The following is a 21855-nucleotide window of genomic DNA, read 5'->3' as shown; positions in this document are numbered from 1 at the left end:
GCCCAGGCCTCATGCATAGCATTTTATTCTCATCTACTGCAGAACACTATTGCCCAGACTGGTGTGTTATCCAAAATAGAGAAAAGTAGGATAATGGACTATAGTTGCCACGGCATAGAAGAGATGAAGATATGGAAGGGTCGCAGCTTAGCCCTGCAATCATTATAGATATCTCATCAGGAGAAACTAAGGTCATAGATGTTTCTATGCTGGACAACTGAATACTGAATGTATTCACTGTGAAGTAGACATATTTTGGGTTCAATATTTACATGGGAAGATGTAAGAACAAAGACAAATTGGATAAAAAATAACTTAAAGAACAATTATCTGGGTCTTTTTTTTAGAAAGGTGACTAAACAGAGCAAGCTTAGGAAGAGCTCAGATGTTTTCCTAAAGCTTATAAGTCACAAAAAATAATAAACTCAATAATAATAAATAAAAAACTCTTAATAATAATAAACAAACAAAAAACTCTTCCAGCACAAATTTTTTTTAGATGATTTCATAAAGATATCTAACCATGTTATGTTCATGTTCCAGCCAGACCCATTCAAATAGTTGACTAGAAGAAAAGGGGGGGCATATAGTTCTTAAGAAATCTATAAATTCAGTTTAAGATGTTACTGTGGTTTTGTACAGACTGTGTTGTATAATAGAATGGTACAAAAAATTGTCTTAAGTATTTCCAAGCCTAAGTGAGCAAACTTTCCAATTGTTATTTTGAGATATATTTATGAAAAGTCTATTTCTGTTTGAAAACACACTACAGTAAAAGTAAGTCACCTAGCTTTGTCAAAGTAGCATAATAAAGGTAGAAAGTGTACAACTATTTTGAATATCCTAGCCTGCCATATTTATGAAAAATTAGATAGTAAGAACCAAACAGGAGGTGGCCAAGAAAGATTATATGTGGATCTGAAAGGGTACTTGCTATCTCTCAAAACATCCAGCTGGCCTTTCTGTCTTGGAATAACTGCTACATGACCAGAGATCACTTCTGAATGTCAATTTTTTTTTTTTTATAGACAACTGTGTACTCTTATCAAACATAACTGAAATCACTCTTTAAAGAAGGACAATATGATACCATATGCCACTTATCATGGCTTCATAGACCATAGACCACACTTTGACAGCTATTGACCTACTTGTTTATTCCAGTTTGAGCAAATAGGGTAGTAAATCACCTCTGAAAACTGAATACACTCAAGGACATGAAAAAGGATAGTTAAAGGATAGTTAAGTTTAGCTGAAGACGCAAAGAGATGGGGGGAAAAAAAACAACACACTTGCGAAACTTTAGAAATACTTTCCTTCCTTATTTGGAAACCCAAGCTTATTGTCCATTTAAACCCAACCACCCAGCCCAAATGTTAGTTCAACACCGATTATAGTATTCTTTGAGTTAAGCTTACATTTTATTATTTTTTTATGATAACTAAAGTACAGTTTGTAACTGTAATCAAGATAAAACATAAGATATAACATTTGATAGTTAAATAGGAAATATTTGTACAGAACTATAGTACTATTCAGGTCCTTCTCAAAATAAGCCATGAAATGCCATAAGAACCTACATAGTTGGTTTAGATCAGGAAAAGAAGAATACTGAGGCCTTGTCTGAGGAAGATGAAACAACAGGAGACAAACATGGATTCCAGTAAAGTAGGGATATGTTCAAAATGATGAGCATTTGGCTGAGCAATGTGGTAAATTCTGCCCATTCCGAAAGGGCAACAAACAAACAAACAACCCCCTCCCCAAACTAACCTACTGTAATTCACCAGTGACTCAAATTGTAATCTGAGCTCTAAATGTTTTTCTAATTAGGTGTTCTATATTTTGTGCTATTTTTGAAATTCTTCATTTGGAAATATTTGTGCACACAAAGCATTTAAAGAATACCACCACTGAATGATGACATTAACTATGATATTGAATGGAGAAAGAGAAGTAGTATGAAGATATGTAGGTGACGTTTGTCACCGTTTGTCCCCAGATGAAATTCATTTATTAAGAAAAAAAAAAAAACACCTTCCAATTTGCTTGAAAGTGGCTGGCTCTCACTTGTACACTATTATACCATGATTAATAGTTAACAACAGGCTACATAATACACAGCTATAACACAATGCTGTTTACAATGAAGCACATCCTGTCAGTGGTCAAAAGAGGTAACAGTCCATCTAGATTCCAATAAATGCTTGGCCGTGAAATGGCAGGTCAGCCAGCTTGCTTTTCCCTCTCTCAGGGTAACCCCACTTCTCTGTAACTTCATTACTGGTTTTGTGCAGGTGATAAACTGGCTATGGCTCAAGTGTGCTCTGTCACCTCCCATTTATTATTAACACCTGAATGCCAGCTCACAGCTACAAACTGACACTATAGTACAGTGTAACCGGTGCTTCCAGGCAGAGCAAATCAACCTTCACCAATTTAAGTAGGACACAATATTTGCTTGCACTGAAAAGAGACATAAGGTCACTGAAATAGCATAACTGGTGACAGCATATAGCATTTTAACACCGCTAATAGCATAACCTGTGACAACGTATAAGTATTTTGTACTGCAGCTAAACAGAAGTATATAACTCCAAAGGGGCTAATAGAGATTTGTGGTACGGTTGCACAAATGGGTTCAGGAAAACATCTGCAAGCAGTCAAATCTGCAAGAAAAGAAGAAAGAAGAAATGCAACTCAGTCAGGAAGGATGTCTGTTGGAACCAGAATAATCCTGCAGAATAAACAGAAAAGATGCCTGGCAAAACCAGAACAGGTCCTGGTCCTAAAAAATAAGATCAACTATGTTGAGAGCAGATGAGATCCTCCCTTTCTTTTTGAGGAGGAGGGTGAGAAGCATAAAACATGAAGTATGAGAGAGGAAAAATGGAAAAAGTCTCCTACTTGGGTTCAGGCTTTCCCACATCAAAGAGCTCAAGCTGGCCACCTTGGTGACTAAGACCATCAAGGATCCAAGCCATCAATAGCAGCTATCCAGCATCAGCTCTGTGGTATTGTATACTTACAGTTCATTTAAGATAAGCATGTTAAGGACTAACTGTTTTAATATTGTGTGCTCCTGGCTGTTAACAATTAAGAATAACCACTGGCAATGTGTACTGTTAATGAAGGCCAAATCAATAAAGTGTTGTTCTGAAGTTTAAAACTGGCCTGATTTATCAGTCTTCTAAACACTACCAACACAGTAATCTGTAATTCTCTAAATGATAAATATATATATACATACATTCAGTTGCAAGTGTCATGCACTTATGAGCAGAGCACAATTCCTAGTTCTCCTATATACTTCATATTTGGAGCAGGAGTTGGGTGAATCACCTATTCCTGCTCTTTAAATTTGGTAACAGGAATGCTATTTCCTTTCTCCCCTTTCCTTTGTCCTATTTATATTGTGAGCTCTTCAGATTAAGGACTGTCTTTTACTAGGTCTAACATCAACCACAAATGACACAAGATCTCAGGCTGGTAGGTGCTATTTCCATCAAAACAGAAAACTGTAATAGTCAGCTAAATTCAACATATAGATCTTGATGCACCAAGATGTAATAAAACTAAGTTTTGGGCAGTACAAACAGGCTTCTGCAACTATAGAACTATACATTTCATTTCTACCACTGTCTACCTTCTCCATTACACTAGTGGTTGTTTGTGACCCACACTCCCCCTTCCAACCAATATTAGGGTCTTGCACCCTCCTCTCACAAGAGTTCTGCGTTCTCCTCACTTCTACCTCCTTTACCAGGGTTCCCTCAACAGCACCCTCATATCCTTATTTCACAAGTATGCAAACAATTCTATGTAATCTCATTTCCCACGCTCATTCTGCTCACCACTTGTTCTGGGAGATGAGTCAGTCTGGATGCTAATAACTATACTGCGAAGGCAGATGAAGATGAGAGATGGACCTTGCTATACTGGCAAGCATTAACTGTTCAAATATTACATTTTCAGACACTATGTTCTTTGAAAGATACTTGAAGTTATGGCTATTCTAAATAATAGCAAAGGTTTTCATGCATCACCTCTTTTCCTCCTTTCAGTTCTCTAATCTATAAAATCGGTAAGACTCTACCCAGAATATTGCCCCAAAATTGAATTCTTCACAAAGTTCTTGTACTCAAAAACAGAAAAGGAAACTACATTGAAAAAAGAGTAAACTTTCAAACTTGACTAATGAGATGTCTTATCTTTTGCACTGATTTGCCTATTGTTCAAAGATTGAAAGTTTACTATATAACCAAAGAGATAAAACAAAGGATTAAGATTAAATAATACACTGTATATTCACTAGATACCAAAAGATGCATACAGTATGCAGCTAATGTATCTTCAGCAATTAAAAATTCAGCTATATGAATATTGCAATGATTTAAGTTTTTGAATTATTTATCTTAAAGTGGCAGAAAAGATCACTATTTAAAAATAACATGCAACATGGAAGTCATGAAAAATTGATGTGCAACAGACAATTTCAAGATTTGAGCTCCCTTTATGCAAAGCTATTAATGCTAAAAATTTCGTACCAAAATTCAAGTCATTGGAAAAAGAAACCTTATGACCTGTTCCAGCAATTCCCAATCCTCAGTTTTATTCCCTCTGAAGTATACTTGCAAGTGTATGAACTCAAAAGAAGGATAATGTGGTGTTGGTTAAATCAAACCACAAAGGAAAAAATTAAATTCTCTCCGAAACCACTTCCTTCTTTTCTCCATTTGCCCCTCTAGTCTCTCATCCTCTGCCACACTCCCCCCCTCAGGTTCTCCAATGAAAATAAATGCTGGATGGCTTCATGTTAAGTCAGAAAAATCATCACTATAGCTGCATTTTACTGTATTTACTGCTTAACATATCCCAACAGTGAATCTAACATTTAGAATCTATCATATCAACATAGTCATCATGATCCAAGCTGCAAATAATAGATAGTGTCAGTGTCAATTTTGCTTTCTCACTCTTCCTTCCCTTCACTTCATCAGATTTTAATAATCCCTGTCAAACCACAAACAGTCCAAATTACCTTCTTGACACAGAAGCTTTCAAGGAAGAGACAGAATCTCAACTTTCATTTAGCAACTACAAAAGCAAGCTGTCCAACTGGACAAATATTATTTCCACTCCTGACAATCTCTACAGTAAAGCATACTTTTTAATTTTAACTGAAGCTGCCAAGGGTTTGATATAAGCTTCTTGTTTAGTGTAGACTGACTCACAGGATTAGCAGAAAAACAACTGTAATTGTGTTTAAAGAAGCCAACATTCCCAGCTAAAAGAGAAAAAGCCRTATGCAAAAGATGACAATTGCATGTTATAAGGCAACAATAAACTGAATTAAGCAAAAGATTATAAAAATAATTTCAATTAAGTAGACCTCATAAGGTCTATTTCAAAGCATTTTAAATTTCTAAGATAGACCAAACGGTTGCTACTAAAATGTAATATAAATCAAACTTTAGGGGAACACAGAATTTGTAGCTTCATCTATACGGGTGACAGTCTAAGAAAGGTTAGCGTTTGACAACAGGAAATATGCTCAAGGCAAATAAGCTTCCACAAAAGCATGTGATCTGTAATCATTTTCCTCTCTGTTGGTTTGTCTTCAAAGCAAGCTTGATAACATAACTCACCACTTTACATAGTTCAGTTTAAAAGTAATTGATTTCTCTGATGAGGCACAGTATTGTATAATTAGCATTCTATTTGAAGTTTATGTGGATTAATCAAAGCATAATATATTTTTATATAAAATATTTTATTTGCAGAGACATTGCACTCTCTCTAATCACCTGGAAGTCTATTGCTTCTTCATATTTTTAATTATGTAAAGTTGAAATTGGGTTTTGAAGTGTTACTAACTATAAAAAAGCAAAACAGAATAACCAGGATGATTCCCACCAGAAGACTCATGTTGTAAAATATTTGTTTAAATACTTCAAATAGCCTGCCCCATGTATAGGCCTATTAAGACTAATCAAAGGTGCTTTAAAAGATTCTATGGTAACTAGTAAGAATACATCAAAACAATAAAAGCCTATCTTTGAGAAATGCATAAAATCACTGTATGAAATAGAGAGGTATATGCCTATGTCGTGTCTAGTGTTCCACAGCAAGAGAATTATGCTTTCTGCTAATCAGAACACAGTCCTGAGTTAAGGACTTTTTGTTTGTTTGTTTTCAACATTTTGGGATAACAGCTGGATCTCTACGAACACCCCCTTTCATGGTAGGACATCTTCCTTCTTGCCTTCTTATTTTGTTTCCCTTCCCAGAGAAGGGAAGTCTTACCAGCTGTTTTTTTTCTCCTTCAGCATTGGCTAGCTGACATACAGTTTTGACACTCGTCAGTATATTGATCCTACTATATTAGGTTTGCATCTGATTTGACCTATATTATCTTTTATCCCATATACACTGATGTATAAAACCCCTAGACTTCCCCTGAAAAGAGAAAAAGGACTACTAACACTTAAACTTTAGATGCTCATATTGCAAAGCAGGCTAACCAAAAGGTAATATAGGATTTTAAGAGTCTGGTAGAAGTCTATCCCCGTTACATATAGTCCTCCAATAAAAGTTTGCATAATGGTAAAGGAGGTCAGAAGATCATTATCAAAGCATCTTAAAAAAGAAGCTAACCGTAATACACAGACAGATGCTATTCTCAGTTATAATTAAAAGCACATTGATTTACATCTCTTTAAGCAAAGTGTTTAATTCTATTCTCGACCGTCTTGACTTCCAGTTAACCAGCACTCTGAATCCAGAGAACTCATAACTGACGTCAGCTAGATTTCTGCATTAAAAAAGTTCAAATTACACCTCTTGTAAAAACTACAATTTTCATGTTTATTACTTGACCATTATCTAACTGAATCATCCATTTCATTCAAAAAATATATACTTCCCTATAAGAGGTCTGCTACTACATCTGCCTCTCTCACTTTCCCTTAACATTTCTCTCACTTTCCATACTTTCTCTGTTTTTGGGCAGCTCAGACTTTCTCCTCTCTTCCCATCCAAACTATCACCAGAATGTTCAGCAAAAATAATCATCAATGCTGACAAAGGTGTTTTCATGCTTGGCTGTTAAAATCCAAAAGGATGAATAGGACAATTACCATTTCAGGCAACCTACAAATTCAGGCAGACCTGTCACTAACAGCAGCAGCCTCCCGGTTATGTGTTACTGCAACATCTTACTCCTGGAACACACATGTTGTTCAACATCATATAAAAGTGTTCTCAGTAGGCCATTTTCTCCGAATGTTTCCTGCCACAGTCTCTGGACACATTGCAAACAGCAAATATTTTACTGTTTTTTCAATACCATAACAAAGGCAATGCATCTGAGAACACTGAGGGCATCCTCCTTGCCTCAGAGTTTATTGCTTAACTCAACCTTATCTGGGCCCAAACATACTTATCTTCCTGGAAGGCCAATCTATGGACATCCCTTTTCCTATCCAGCTTGCATCACTTCTTTCTCATTGCTCTTTCTACTTATGTAGGATTATTTTATTTTTACACTAAAATGTACATACTATTTACTGTCTAACCATTAGCAAATACAATGGCAGTAAGAGATAGGAAAAAACATCCATAAAATACTATCTTAAAGTACAAATATACTCACTGACATGGAAGTGTGTTTACACCACACCTTTTCAACAGTAATCAAAGTAGTTGTACAAAACTAAACCTCGTGTGTATTTGGTTTGCAATTCTACAATTATCTAGGAAGGCAGTTTTTTTTCCAGGACAGGAGCTTCTTATGTAATTCAGAAGCCATATTTAAGTAATTTTTTTCAACTAGTTGCTTACAGTAAGCCTTCATCTTCCTATTGTGTCCTGTTCGTAATCTTTTCCAAGGAGTTTTGTCTCATTTTTACAACTTATGTTATTAGGTGTTATGTCTTTATTGCTTTGCAAGAAGTGCAAGTCACTTCTATGATGCTACAGATACAACAACCAATTCATAATAAAGTAGTATTTTAAAAGAATATTTATTCATAATATCTTTGCATTGCCACTGAAGGAGAAAGAAAGGAAAATCACAGAATCACAGAATGGTTGAGGTTGGAAGGGACCTCTGGAGATCATCTAGTCCAACCCCCCTGCTCAAGCAGCGTCACCTAGAGCACGTTGCACAGGATCGCATCCAGGCGGCTTTTGAATATCTCCAGAGAAGGAGACTCCACAACCTCTCTGGGCAACCTGTTCCAGTGCTCTGTCACCCTCACAGTGAAGAAGTTTTTCCTCATGTTCAGATGGAAGTGTCTGTGTTTCAGTTTGTGCCCATTGCCTCGTGTCCTGTCGCTGGGCACCACTGAAAAGAGTCTGGTCCCATCCTCTCGACACCCTCCCTTCAGATACTTGTACACATTGATAAGATCTCCTCTCAGCCTTCTCTTCTCCAGGCTAAACAGGCCCAGCTCTCTCAGCCTTTCCTCATAAGAGAGATGCTCCAGTCCCCTCATCATCTTTGTGGCCCTTCGCTGGACTTGCTCCAGTAGTGCCACATCCCTCTTGTACTGGGGAGCCCAGAACTGGACACAGTACTCCAGATGTGGCCTCACCAGGGCTGAGTAGAGGGGGAGAATCACCTCCCTCGACCTGCTGGCAACACTCTTCCTGATGCACCCCAGGAGACCATTGGCCTTCTTGGCCACAAGGGCACATTGCTGCCTCATGCTTAACTTGGTGTCCACCAGCACTCCCAGGTCCTTCTCCGCAGAGCTGCTTTCCAGCAGGTCGACCCCCAACCTATACTGGTGCATGGGGTTATTCTTCCCCAGGTGCAGGACCCTGCACTTCCCTTTGTTGAACTTCATGAGGTTCCTCTCTGCCCACCTCTCCAGCCTGTCCAGGTCTCTCTGAATGGCAGCACAGCCCTCTGGTGTATCAGCCACTCCTCCCAGTTTGGTATCGTCAGCAAACTTGCTGAGGGTGCACTCTGTGCCTTCATCCAGGTCATTGATGAAGAAGTTGAACAAGACTGGACCCAGKACTGACCCCTGGGGGACACCGCTAGCTACAGGCCTCCAACTAGACTCTGTGCCACTGATCACAGCTCTCTGAGCTCTGCCATTCAGCCAGTTCTCAGTCCACCTCACTGTCCACTCATCTAGCCCACACTTCCTGAGCTTCCCTATGAGGATGTTATGGGAGACAGTGTCAAAAGCCTTGCTGAAGTCAAGGGAGACAACATCCACTGCTCTCCCCTCATCTACCCAGCCAGTCATTCCATCAGAGAAGGCTATCAGATTGGTTARGCATGATTTCCCCTTGGTGAAGCCATGCTGACTACTCCTGAKCACTTTCTTGTCCTCCACATGCTTGGAGATGGCCTCCAGSATGAGCTGCTCCATCACCTTTCCAGGGATGCAGGTGAGGCTGACTGGCCTGTAGTTCCCTGGGTCCTCCTTCTTGCCCTTTTTGAAGACTGCAGTGACACTGGCTTTCTTCCAGTCCTCAGGCACCTCTCCGGTTCTCCATGACCTTTCAAAGATGATGGAGAGTGGCTTAGCAATAATGTCTGCCAGCTCCCTCAGCACTCATGGGTGCATCCCATCAGGGCCCATGGATTTGTGGGAATAGCTATAATGGAAGGAATTTCCTTCTTCTCAAGGATCTTTTAAATGACAGATTGCTCTCACACTCCATTCTTCTGGGGAAGAAAGTGTTATTCAAGTTGCAACATGCAATTCCAGAAGAAAAAAGAGCACCAGTTTGAAGTTCCTGGTCACAGGGCAACTGAAGACTCATGCAGCTGGCAGCTCATGAAAGACACACAACCTGTACTTCAGGCTAAAGTTCATCTGCCTCTGTACGCCATGGCAATGCCGTGTGGGTATGTACAAGAATATTAATGGGGCACTCTAATGGGTTCTACCATCTCTTCTGGGAAGATGCTGTGTCAAGAGTACTATTTCTAAAGTTGATGGAGCCAGCTGTGTTAAAAGATGGGAGAGGGAATCATATCAAAACATGTTCTCGCAAAGGAAAATAAACCTTTCTTTGGAACCAGACTAGGACAATAATTTACTGTACAAAGAAGAAAGAATCAGCTGTTTTGTGATGCAGAAAGGAGTTTCTCCTCCCTACTGTCTTAAACAGCTTCTATAAAGATATTATATGAAATTGTCTACTGCAGAAAGCACTTAATCTTTGGTTTCATGATTAAGAGTGCTACTGTTCATAAATATCTTATAAAGGAACACCATGTGCTGTATTATTCTTTACATAATTACAAGCCTCAGATGAACTGTGCAGTCACCCAAGAAGTGGAAATACAGTGTAAACAATGCATACTACTTGCCTATCACCATGAAACAATAATGAATTTAGAACAATATTGAACTGGAACTTAGGAATCTAATTTTATTTTTCTTAAATGAGGACTGTATTTAAAGTTTCTAGAAAGAAAAGGGGGAAAAATTCACGGATTAAAGAAAAAAAGGAATAAAAAGCGTTTTCTAGAGTCACATTAACATGTTAGCAAATTTCTTTTTCCTTAAATTAATCTTATAGCATTTTACAACTTTTGTAAAGCAAAAAATTAATAAGCCATATAAGATTCAACTTGGGAACTTATATTGCAATCAAGATCTTTAAGGTTCAATCTATATTTTTTGCAATTTAACTGCCTAAAACTAAGCATAGTGACAGCTTTGCCAGAATACCCTTCAGAAGGAAAAGTTGTAACTAAATCTATTTTTATTTTAAGTATTCTATGGTGGGCTTACCTTAGAGTTGATATTCTATTAATCTGCAAGATAAATTATGCTTGTTCTGAGCCAACCAAGAGAAGGTGGTTGCAAGCCAAGATTCCCTTCACTGGTATACCACCAAAAGCAGTGTGGAAGATGTCATTAGTCCAAACAAAACCTCCAGTGAAAAAAGTAGTTAATGATATGTATTCTGAGTAAGGAGGAAAGAGTTCAGGGATAGAAAAGGGAGGCARCATTTCCCGAAACAACATTCTTTTTCTAGAGGAGCTGGTAATAAGTGACATTATGATATCCTGGCTCATTGCTGATCTTTGGCACTGAACACAATTCAGAACCTTTAAGATTGTCACAAGTAATAGATTCAAAAATCTATTACTTTAGCAGTTTATGCCACAGGATGGCATGGAATGAATGACTGGATTTTTAATATCATGATATACTGAAGTTCACTTTTCAATTTTTCTTCTATCACAGGGTGCACCAGGAACAAATTTATTATAGTGAAAGAACTGAGTGGGCTATATTCCTCAGCACCACCTACATCTGCATTACCTGACACAACTCACATGTTCCCAGTCAAATGGCATGGTAAGTATCAAAAACAATGTAGACCCTACTATTCACATTTCAAATAATCCACTTCTTAATTTGTGCTACTGGATGATATAGCTTCATAAACCACTTTTTCTTGGGACAATTACAAGTTTTTATTCAAGTGAGATTTTTGTATTGCTATGCACCAATGACAACACAATAATAAGAGCAGAGGGAAACAGATTGATTGTGTCGAGAAAAGAGTTTCACATACACTGAGAGATAGGTCACATTTGCAGACCTTTTATTAATAAGGTCAAGAGAAATTAATCTGGTTTTCTGTATAATATGAAATAGACTGTGTTCTGCTCCAAATGTGAAAAATATTAGGGACTGCTGCAACTAATGAAATACACAGTTATAATATACATTTCAAAAACAGTAGTCTTAATCAGTTCTACAGTTCTACCATGTATTCCTTTCTGCAAACAGATACATTGTTCAGATTTCTTCCCAAATTACACTAACATGCATCCAGATTTCTTACCTACCCATTTCTGCATAGTTAAAGCATCTAGCCGTTTTTTATATCTAGTGTAAAGGGATGAATTTATAAAATGGTTACTCTAAATAAAACTTCCTTAAAACCTTTAAGAAAACCTTAAATTTAAATATAGCATCAGTTTCTTCTACATTTCACCTACATTTTCTTCAAGCAATTAAAATTCACATATATTCTTGACTAGAACCCATCAGCATTTTCGTATAAACGTCACAGGTCTCATCGTATTAGAACTTTATAAGCATTTATAGTTTATAGCAAGTCAATTTTGGAAGATACCCAACTTGCATAAATACATACCTTTAGTCAGTATGTCCTCTGCGTAACTGAAACTGTCTTCTTTTCAGTTTTAAATTTTCAGTATTATGGGACCATGCTTAGTTCACACGCAGTTAACAGTTTTTCAGTGGCCCTATGTAAAAAAGAAGGTAGTAAAATTACCAATAAGCAGCATTTGAAGAATTAATATTTCACAGATAAAAATCCCAATTGCTTAAGTATTATATAAAATTGCTCATACAATAAAAAGATGCTTCTTAATTCCAACTGATACATAATAGCCAAAGTTCAAAATGTTAAAAAAAAAAAATTCCATCTTAGGGGCCTTTATTTCAGTTGATACTAATTCCATAAAGCATGATGATTACATAATATTTCATTTTTTTGTTCCAAAGGTAGAGAAGCAATGCAGAGAAGATGGGATGGGAAATTAGAAGGTCACAGAATCTGCCAAAATAGTGTATGGCACCTATAAGAAATGCTTAGGTAAGGTCCATTCAGCTCAGTAGCTGTTTCTGAAACTTTATAGAAAAGTTTAATTGAGAATAATCTATGTTGAGGTCACACACTTACAGAATAAGCAATTTAGAGAACAAAAGAGATTGAAGCTTGAGGTGAGTATTTTATTATAAGACCTAAACATTGACGATTGCATCCACTATTGTTTGTGGATACTAGTGTAATGAACCAAATTAGGTGGCTGAAAACCAGCTTGGCAAAAAAGAATCCTATTATTCTTCCGCACCAGGCACTCACTCCGTGCAAGCCCATGTATCCTCATTTATCCAGCAGCTGTATAAACACCAATGCTGGTACAGGTGGGGAGGTGATCACAGTGAGTGGCTGGTAGAGGATTGCCTACTTGGCAGCAGTGCCAGTTTATGCTAGATTAAATTGACCAAACCGTGATGAAAATCATAGACTGTATACACTAGGCTTATACAATACAGACCTTGAGAAATCATCTCTACACAAGATTTGAAGTACTGTGTTTATGCACACATTTTGAAGTCCCAGAATATAAAAATAAAGTTCCATTACGTTTAATAGCCACAAAATAGGAAAATGTATGTAACAATAGGAAGTATCCTATTCACCAGCTTTGGTTTCACAGAATTTTAAGCAATTAAAAAAAAAAAAAAACCATTTACAAGGCTTTCGACATGTATTAAATTCTTGTTTTATTCAGTACTCTTTACTAAGAAATGTGGTTCTTTCTGTGAAAAAGGACTGGGAACTATTAACACTTGTCAGGATTTTAGCTATAATATCCCAGGACTAAAGTTTCCTTAACTGTTTCTTGAAAGTTCTATAGAATAACCAGCAAAGGCAAGAGGAAAGGAAGTTTAGAAGGATTATGTATACGTTTGACAATGGGATATTCCCTATTCTTTGACCAATACTTTTACATCTGGTTTTAAATGAAGAACAAAACCTGTACTTTTTGCATTGCTTTTATTACTTTTCTGAAAACAGAGGCTATGCAAAAAGCTGTATCAAAAATGACAGGAAGGTTGCAACTCCAACCCATAAAAGCCAAGAAATTTAAAGTTAATCTGACATTCAATCCTTAAATCATACTTCTTTTTTAAAAAGCAACAATGCAAGTTAATGACAAGTTGTCAGCCCTAACTTTGAATTGCCTGAAGTTTGTCATTTGGTGTTTGTGTCACAACCTTAATGCTATTTAAATGTAGTTTTTAGTATCTATTATTTAAAAAGGTCTACTTTACGACAGCAAAAAGCTTTGATGGAGTAAACCTCAAAGTACACTGTAGTGCTGGTATGCCACTTCATTAGAAGTAGTGCATAAAACATATGCTGTTGACAAATCTAATTCATTAAAGGTGAGGTAGATGCACTTTAAAACAACTGGCTGGCATCATTATCTACAGTTCCTTTTATAAATTATTATTCTCTTCCCTTTTGACTGAACTTGTCAGTGTTCCCTTTTCAGACTGTGAATGTTTTTGCCTTAAAATTCAATACCTTCAACATGTTTGGACAAGTTAAATAAGTAGCGTATTTGCTAAAACTGAGATTGTAAGCAGAAACATTCACACTGATTATTTCACCTATATTAACTAATGAGGATCAAAATTAAGTAACAATGTATAAGAGTTTCAGCTTTATCAAACATAAAATTTAAAAACGAAGAGAAAAGGAAATTACAAAGTAGAACAGAGAACCATTCTGGCAGCTTTTTGCATTGCCATTCAGATGACTTGGATTCAGAATTGAATTCTGCAAGAAAGGAGGAGATCAGGCACATCACAGAGCTGACAGCTAGCTGACATACTTAGTTTTAAAAAGAAAAATTGCTAACTGTACTACTCAGACTTTTTTAAAAGCCAAAATTGGTATACGAGCTAACAAGTATAAAATTGCCCATAAATAAATTTAAACTGCGAATTGAAGAATGGCCCTAGCCATCAGAGTGGTGAAGTGCTTGAACAGCCTTCCAACAGAAAAAAACAGATATAACTTGTCATAAAGTAATCAAACTCCATCTTCAAATATCATTGCCTGTTCAAATACAAAATTTTTTCCTCTTCAACCCAGGAAGAATGAAGTCCTTCCAGTTCTAGATCACTATAGTCTTTAGAAACCAAATCACAGTGCAGGACCTTCACTGAATCAATAAAAGAAGTGAAAAAGAACATTTTTGAGGAATAAATATAGCACAATACAGTTAAGTTCCACTAATCACATATTTACCAACGTTCTAAATCACATTGTATATAAGGCAACACGGGGGAAAAAACAAAGATTCTTAATCAAAGATTCTTTCTGTAACATAATTTTCCTTTTGATTCCTTACAAGTGACCAAATGCTATATATTCAAAAAACAGTTATAGAAATTTTTGCATAGAATGCATAATCGTGTTTTAGTATGCCTATACTCTGTACACATATTTTTTAATGATTTGGCTGGACCAGCAAAGAATTTTGCCTTGCTCAAGAAAAAATCCTATATAAGATATAATACCATCCTGGATATTTTTATATAGACACATGTACACAATATTCTATATTGTCTTTTCCTTAATATGCCAGATGGTTAAAGAATATATCTTGGTTTCATAAAAATTTGTATTTGATTTCAGTATAAGCTCTGATAATATTCTAGAGAAAACTGTCTCCCTCAGGAAAATGAATCTTTACCTTGGACATTGCTTAACAAAAAAAGACAAAACAGTAAATCATAAAAAAGTGCTTATTAAGTTCACAAATGTATAAAGTAGTACAGCTGACAGCTATCCAGAAATTTCTTATCCAGTGTGAGCCACTTTCTTTGAAATCTATCCCACCTGATAGAGGGGTCTGAGTCTCCTCTCCCCTCTACTGCCCAACTCTGTTCTACTAGGCACAAGCAACTATTGTATTTGTTCTTATTATAAATCTATTAGAAGATCTATGAAGAAAGAAAAAGAAAACAATTTTTAAAAGTATTTACAATGTCAAATATTATGAAACAATCTGTAATCACCCAACATTACTCCTGATCCTTACTCATCTTTTTTTCTAGCAGATGAAATGTCTTCTAATTTGCCTGTCAGGGAACCAAAGCATCAATTACCTGCACTGGTCACCAGCCATTAGGAAGCATCACCAGTTTCCAAATTTCTAACAGCTCTTTTCCTAAGGCAACAATCTCTAGCATAAAAAAAGAAAATCACATACTCAATAGAAAAGTTAGACGAATAGATGATAATGGATAGTACTGATTACATAAATTAAACAGCAAGTGATTTAATCCTCTCCTGCTCTTCTCTACTTGCAGAGACAAGCTGGTTCCAATGTAAGACTTACCCTGAAAACCTAAAAGGTGGACATTTTGCTTAGAAAAATTTGGCATAATGGTAACTTAAATATGGAACCATCTCCAAATACAATTCACTTCAGTGTATTTCATTCCTACATGGATTGCAGCAAATCAGTTTCTTCAAACAACTCTAAAAGAACTAAAAACCAACAGATTAATTTACCACATTTCAATCAGCATCTACCACCCACCTCACTGGAGTTGCATCACGTATGTCCAATATGCTACATACCCACTTTTCCCAATTAAAGTCTCCCCATTACTCCTCATGCCATTCCTTTTCTCTTAGTTCCATCTCCTACCAGACTGCCTTCACCATCCCGTTAGCGGAACCATCATATTTGTCCCAGCCTTCCCCCACTAAAACAAGGGGACAGTTAGGTGCAGTTGCACAGACTACAATGGTATTTCCACTCCAGGAGACACATCTCAAAGGCCACCTGTCCCTAGAATCCCTCAGTGAACTGAATTCACAATCATTTCATTTACAACAGTCTTGTTACTAAAAAGCTCCATATTCTATTGACTGTTGCTACTAGCAACTCTTCTTGCAAAGTCATTTCTTAGATTTTGTACCAGGGGCCTCTGCTCCCCCTTAACGTTATGGAAGTAGGACCTGGGAAATGCACTTTCCATTCTGATCAGGCAGTACAGCAGCCTAATAAATCTTTGAGAATATTTATGGGAGCGGGGAGGCAGGAAAGGGAGATAAATAAATAGGGGCATCAGGGGTAACATTCTTAATGGTGCTTGCCATTATTTCCTAAGAGGGTACTGCCTACAGCCAGTGATTTCAGCCCTGCCCTTAACCTACTGATGATCTTTAATAATCAGTAATGCTGCAAGGGATATTGCTAACCTCACTCCCCTTCTGGCAATGCTGGCACTCCAGATGAGAGAAACCTGTATCAGCAAAAACTTTCTACACTGCTTCCATTGCTTCATTGGGAGGAGGAGACCTTATCTGTGTCATTGCCTAAAAACACGTCTTTTATGCTTCTGTGTGTCAGGGACAGACCAAGTCATCCCTTGGCAGGCACCCCCTCTACAAAAGGTCTACCTGCCTTTTCTGCAACCCTCAGTATTAATTTCAGGAAGACATTTGTAAGACCTCACCGATTCTCATAAAGCTCCTGGGACTCCTGGGAACACAGTGGGATGTTGCTGCCCCTTTTCCTTGAAGGCACATTTCCTCATAGCACAGAGTGGTATCCCTGGATGTGAGAATGACTTATATGTCTTAATCTTGTGGATGACAAAGACAAGTAGAATCCTACAACAATCTTTTCAACCCATTCAAATCAGCCAGCCATTAAGTGAAATTTCTTGTTCATTCAAATGAATTCTTCACATGACTTAGTGAGAAAAATACAAATGGTGGATGCTCGGCATATGAAACTGGCCTGGTTATCAAACACTCAAATCCTGGCTGAACAGAAAACCCTTTTCTTATGGCAATAGGTTATTACATTACAATGACCTATTTTCTGCTATTAATATGACAGTGGATTTTGAAGTTGTTTTTGGCAAATACTGCCTCCTTTGTGAACCTAATAGCCAATAAGCTCTGATAAAAACAAACAAACAAAGAAAAAACAATTAATACATTAAGTTCAGCTTAGTCCTGAATGCTTCTACTACAATCTTTATGAGATGCTAAAGGAACATTGATATCTCAAGATAAGCTTGCCATTGCCAGTTACTTGGAATTCTTAGGAAAAATGAAGGTGTAAGAAATATAATAGTTATCTGCAAGATCTACTGATGACACAGGTTGTCCCTCAACTTAATGCGAAACTAAATAGTAACAAGGAATCTCTACAATACTCTGTAAATCTCATCTGAGAAAAATGGTTTACCTTAAGTATCAAATCTATGTCTGCTACTTGTATTTCACAATTTTCTATAATCTTCTAGTTATATATTGATAAAATATATATAGGCAGAGCTGTAACATACTGTAGGGTATTTTGATAATACTCTTGCTCTTCTTGTACCTTTATTTTCTTCCCTATTATAATTCATGCCATACTTTTTTTCCTAACTTTTTAGTATTTTTCTTTTCTTTTTCTCTTCATAGTCATCTACTTCTTTTGCCTACCCTCTGTACCTACCCCAAGGTCAACAAACTGTTGAGAAGGTAAGAAGTGTACAAGCAACAGGTTCCCCCACTGGCTGTATCATGCTTAAATTTATTTTCTAAGGTCTGTGGGCCAGGGTTCATGTATAACTGCATTCTGAGGCATCAAACATGTTGTTGGCAAGTGCCTAATAAAAAATACAGCTTTTTTTTAATTGCAGATAAAAAACTACTCTTGAACATTTTGAATATATACATGCTCATTTAACAGCATACAATTACTAAGATGAATGTAATTCATGTGTATGCACATTCATCACTCTGACCGTAATTACTTAGGGAAGAATAATACACAGAAGACAAAGAAAACATATTTTAAAACACAAAACAAATGATCTGAATGAGATCATGAAGATTTGAAAAAAAAGGGAGGGATGGAAGGGGGAAAGGACTTCAATTAAGGAAAAGTTGCTGACTATATCAGAAAGGACCTCCTGCATAGGAGAAAATATTAGAAGATCAGTGCGGGAAGTAGGTCCATTAAGTATTCCAGGCAGGTACAGCTGATCTAGGTCAGAGGAGGAGAACAGTAACATGATAAGAAAGAAGAGCCAAGCATCCAGGGATTGTCAGGCAAGGACAAGAAACCTGAACTATATGTGGCAGGAAAGAGAAGTATTAAATGCAAAAGCAAACCACTCTTCTTGCCATATATTAAAAACAACAAAAAAGCCAAACTCCAAGTCATTAGCCACTAATGAAAGAGCACTAATGAAGTGCACTTCACTAGTTCACTAATAAATGAACTAATGCTCTCAAACTAGTCCTGAGACTGATGTAACTGCAACTGTATATAAGGCTTGCTTGGCACCACTGACAGAAGAGGTACTGAACAAGTTGCTGAACACCACTCTGTGTCATCTACATTCATCGCTCAACATTGGTTCAGTGACATACATTAATGGGACATGTTATCTAATGATGGTTCATTGTAAACAGTGGAACGACCAAGGTGTCATGAGTTGGACTTATATCACCCCTTGGACTCAGGACTCACTGAGGGGAGAAGGAGCTTAGTAGGTGTCCTTATGTGAATTGGCAGAAAGGCAGATGAGTGCAAGAGGATAAGATAGGTTGAGCTTACAATAATCAGAAAGAAAAATGATCCATATAAGAAAAATGGTTTCAGGAAAGAAAAACAAATGATACCTCCTGGAAAGGTCATAAAAGGAGATGATTTTGAAAATAAATACAAAATTATGCTACTTGAGAATTTACATAATCAGTAAAGCTTGGAGAAAAGCAAAAATTTTCACAATGCTTGTTCTGCCATTTCTCTATTGATCAGCACATGAAAGAACCTACAGATATGTTTACAGAAGAACCATTGTTATTAAGATGATTTGCTCTTCTAGCTATTCTAGCTTCAGTGGATATTTCATTTGTTACTTCTAATTCTATTCATCCCTTATTACCGTAGAAAATAATTTAACATTCTTCCTTCATTGTATCGACAAAGCCAAAGTCAGTGCTTCATACTGAAGACAGATTTAAAAATGGATTTAAAACATGGCATGAACTTAGGTTTTTCTCCACATGAAGGCAGTGTGGAGACACGTCATACTGTATTAGTTTTTATGACCAAGTTTTCAGTGTAGCTTCTGGTTGTTTTACCAAAGCTGTGATTACAAGGTATTTGACCAAAATTTGCCAATGGCACTGTGATTTTTATTTTATCAAATTCTATCTATCTGTTTAAGTGAGCATACATATATATGCACGCACACACACATGCACACGCACACACAGAGTGCTAACTGCACAAAAGGCAATAGATGGAAAAAAAAGCTCTAAAGAACCCATTTTAAGCTGATAGCTTTAAGCTTTCCATCTCTGTATGATGGAAAATATTCTATGCATATAATGGAAAACATCTTCTAATAGATTAAAAAAAAAAAGTGAGATCATGTTTCACAACAGAGATTTTTATGCATGGATTGTACCATTATCACAATTACTGCAAAAGATTACATATCATTTTCTACATAGCAGGTCGAAAGGCTAGTGAAGGATACCCTCCAGCCTAAACCAAGCCCCCAAGTTGCAAAACAAAGCATAAAGTGGTGAAGGCTTGCAGAAAGAGTTCTGATATTTAAGGACAAGGTTCAATAGTGACCAAATTGACCATGACAACACCAATGAAGCTTGGACAAAGGTAAACTGCACATATTATGAGAAGTGAAATAGCTAGCTATGGAAAAATGTAAGAAGTGAAATTTCAAGGCACAAGACATGGTTGGGATATGATTATGTACAGTACATCAAGAAAGCAAAGTATAACGCAGAAAACTAGAACAGTGATATAAAAAAGAATTTTCTTTTTTTTTCCTCTAAGAAATAAAATTGGGAAAGCAGCATGTACAAAAGTCTGAAAGAGATGGGCACCTGAAATACTATCAGTAACCCTGACTGAGAAAGACAAAAAGGAATACTTATTTCCCTGATCTTGGCTTCTTGAAGAACTGAGGACGTCGGTGTTGCATAGCTATTTTTGATATTCCATAAAATGTAATTAGAAATTGTATAAGTGAAGTATCATTCATGTAGCACTGAAAATTATGACTTTTGAAGTTTTTTAAAAAGAAGTCACTTATATGCTAAAAGAGAAAGTAAGCGGAAAAAGGGACATCCATCTAAAACCCAGAGCCAAGCAATGAAAGTATAGTTTATAATGCCAAGCAATTGCACCATATATCTGAAAATCACATAACAAGAACAAAGAGAGAGTTGTTGGAGGAGAATACTACAATTAAATAGGCTGCTGACTTAGATTTATGAGGACTAAGATTAACTCATGTAAATACGAAAAATATAATGAGGTAAGAGATATTTAGCTACTACAATCAGATCACAGTGAGGATGGAAAAGAAGAAAAGATTTCAGGCTTATTATGAAAAAATATAGAGTGAGAACATAAATGAAATGCAAACATATCAGACTGCTAAAATAAAGGTAACAATATGGTCTTCAAAATTACATTTCAATAACAATTTATATTAAAGTCAAAATAAATATGAAATGTTTCAGATTTTAATTATTTTGACTCCATGCATTTTATGTGTCAGATGGGAAAAAAAGGCAAAATAAAACCCAGAAAATATTTAATATGCATGGACAACAAATGACCATCATATAACTATGTGGCTTCCTCACTAGTAGCAAATAAAGTATTACAAATACAATATGAGTAAGAGTTCTCAAGTCTGTTAAGAGTCCAAAGACATAAAGCTACTACTATTGGTTACTAGTTAAGTCATGGCTAGTATTTAGTTTTTGGATTAATGTATTTTAAAGTTAACAGTTTGTTATTAACTACTACTATTTGAGCTTTAGCAGAATAAATAAATCCAGAATTATTTGTTCCTGTGAATTGCAACTGTTTCTTTTCCAGTTTGTAAAGAGAATTTTGTGACAGCACCAAACAAAGAAAAAGTATTTAGGGACAACAGATTAAGTGTAGTCTAAACTTTAGATTACATCCCAGCAAGTTTTTATGAAACAAAGAAATAGACACAGATTTTGGATTTTCTGCACTCCAGTTAAGAAAATTAATAGGAATTCCTTTACAGTGATGGTAACTCAACAGTGAAAGTATAAAGGTGAAACTGATACAGAATAGCAAATGCAACTAATTTTCATTATCAACAAGAAATGCAAGCAACATACATACACCCATCTGACTGTGAACATTCAAGATGTGTAAAGATTTTTCAGTGCCCATTATATTAAAAATTAATGACAGAGCTAGTTAATTGTTGTTTC

The 21855-nt window shown here is 36.4% G+C and overlaps 1 protein-coding gene across 1 annotated transcript in view; it reads right to left on the bottom strand.

The window, feature by feature from the left end:
* KIAA0825 (KIAA0825 ortholog) overlaps positions 1-21855 on the bottom strand; it is a 160588-nt gene that overhangs the window by 137230 nt on the left and 1503 nt on the right. Inside the window, exons 2-5 of the mRNA XM_026072634.1 lie at positions 17070-17167; positions 15708-15784; positions 12148-12259; positions 10767-10908 (exon numbers count right to left, since the gene is read on the bottom strand). The gene's annotated coding sequence lies outside the window, so the exon portion shown is untranslated. The remainder of the gene's footprint in view (positions 1-10766; positions 10909-12147; positions 12260-15707; positions 15785-17069; positions 17168-21855) is intronic.

This window comes from Apteryx rowi, unplaced genomic scaffold, assembly GCF_003343035.1.
Source record: "Apteryx rowi isolate R43461 unplaced genomic scaffold, aptRow1 scaffold_345, whole genome shotgun sequence".
NCBI lineage: Eukaryota > Metazoa > Chordata > Aves > Apterygiformes > Apterygidae > Apteryx > Apteryx rowi.
Note: the sequence above shows the minus strand (reverse complement) of the source record. Positions and strands in the feature narration are given on the sequence as shown.